This window comes from Anopheles stephensi, unplaced genomic scaffold (genome assembly GCF_013141755.1).
Source record: "Anopheles stephensi strain Indian unplaced genomic scaffold, UCI_ANSTEP_V1.0 ucontig21, whole genome shotgun sequence".
Lineage (NCBI taxonomy): Eukaryota > Metazoa > Arthropoda > Insecta > Diptera > Culicidae > Anopheles > Anopheles stephensi.
The window spans coordinates 27845-30000 of record NW_023405136.1 but is presented as its reverse complement, the minus strand read 5'-3'; the positions used below and the strand labels follow the sequence as shown (position 1 = coordinate 30000).

The window sequence follows — 2156 nt, the reverse complement described above, 5'->3', positions numbered from 1 at the left end:
CACCCACACGGCGTGAACACGTCTCGCGACTGCAACTGGATGCGAGGAAAGATACGAGCGCGTTGGGCCGCAAGTGTTACTCGACCCGAGCCAACCGGTGGAAGTCCCCGTGCAATTGGTGATAACCTTATATGCTGTGGTGGATACATCCGTTGGTTGATACTAGAGGTCGAACCGTGCGACTTGACGCGCGCTCGCTCTTCACCCATGCTCACATGTGTGTGTGTGTGTTTAGGTTTGTGTACCATACCTCGTATGTCTCTCTGTGTTAGCACTCTCACTTTCAGCGCCCACGGTCCCGACAAGGATGCGGATCCGAGCACGCCATGCTGCGACAGCCTACCCCCCTATGATGGGGTCAGGACGGTCAGTTTGGTTAGAGTGTTGAGATAACTTGGTAGGCACTCAAGGATGTGTGCATCGGTCGGGTTGAGTCGTCCGATGCGCCATATGCGTTCAACGTGTCGATGTTCATGTGTCCTGCAGTTCACATTCTGACGCGCATTTAGCTGCGGTCTTCATCGATCCATGAGCCGAGTGATCCCCTGCCTAGGGTTTAACGTACACACCGAACTAGTTGATGAATGGAACCGAAGTCCATCCATCCATTATACACATACCAACACACAACTCTGGTTCCCTAGTACCACACTGCAGGCGCCCACGGCCCCGACGGATGCGGAGCCGAGCACGCCAAAGTGCGACTGTCGATCACCCCGTTGTGACACGACAATCAGTCAGTGTATAAGGTACCCGGTACTACCAAAGTGTGCATCTTTACTGACCTTCGCCGAGGCAGTGGTATGTGTATCCCTTTGAAAGAGTTGCTTTCGCTCAACTCTACCAAGTGTGCTACACCATCTTGTGGTTGTAGCGTGCGCGTCAGCATATTGTGCCGACGATGCGTTTGGCAACCTCACTCCCGGACTTGTTTGATCGGTAATGATATGTCCATTATACACAAACCAACACACAACTCTGATTCCCTAGTACCACACTGCAGGCGCCCACGGCCCCGACGGATGCGGAGCCGAGCACGCCAAAGTGCGACTGTCGATCACCCCTTTGTGACACGACAATCAGTCAGTGTATAAGGTACCCGGTACTGCCAAAGTGTGCGTCTTTACTGACCTGCGCCGAGGCAGTGGTATGTGTATCCCTTTGAAAGAGTTGCTTTCGCTCAACTCTACCAAGTGTGCTACACCATCTTGTGGTTGTAGCGTGCGCGTCAGCATGTGATGCCGACGATGCGTTTGGCAACCTCACTCCCGGACTTGTTTGATCGGTAATGATCCTTCCGCAGGTTCACCTACGGAAACCTTGTTACGACTTTTACTTCCTCTAAATCATCAAGTTCGGTCAACTTCGGCCGTGCCAACTGCAGCTCACGAAGGAACCGCGGAAGGTATGCCTCCAGAGACCTCACTAAATAATCCATCGGTAGTAGCGACGGGCGGTGTGTACAAAGGGCAGGGACGTAATCAGCGCTAGCTAATGACTAGCACTTACTAGAAATTCCAGGTTCATGGGGACCGTTGCAGTCCCCAATCCCAACTAAATGAGCATTTGGGTGATTTCCCGTTCCTCTCGGAATGGGGGCGCCTATTGGCGAGAACACGCTGCTGCCCACATTGTAGCACGCGTGCAGCCCAGAACATCTAAGGGCATCACGGACCTGTTATCGCTCACTCTCACCTTGCTAAACACAAGTTGTCCCGCTAAGCAGGGCAAACTAGTGCGACGACCGCCCGCGAAGGCGCCGCCGCCCCGTAACGTCAGGTGCGCCCGGAGGCACACTGCTGACAGCGTTCTAGTTAGCTTGTTTGAGTCGCGTTCGTTATCGGAATTAACCAGACAAATCATTCCACGAACTAAGAACGGCCATGCACCACTACCCTTAAATTTGAGAAAGAGCTCTTAATCTGTCTTACCTCGATAAGTTCGGACCTGGTAAGTTTTCCCGTGTTGAGTCAAATTAAGCCGCAAGCTCCACTTCTTTTTTTTTTTTAATTGCATTCGTTTATTCATTTAAATTTATAAATGTTTTGCCGCGTTACTTATTTATAAACAATAAACGATACAGAAACACGCATGAACAATTATAAAACGAATAAACCTCTCCATTGCCGGCGGCCTTCCCGACGGAGGCGTAGCCA

The 2156-nt window shown here is 51.6% G+C and overlaps 1 non-coding gene across 1 annotated transcript; it reads right to left on the bottom strand.

The window, feature by feature from the left end:
* Positions 1-399: 399 nt before the first annotated feature.
* LOC118515956 lies at positions 400-557 on the bottom strand. Its single transcript, XR_004907549.1, has one exon. It is a non-coding gene; the product is annotated as a 5.8S ribosomal RNA (ribosomal RNA).
* Between the last annotated feature and the right edge of the window lie 1599 nt (positions 558-2156).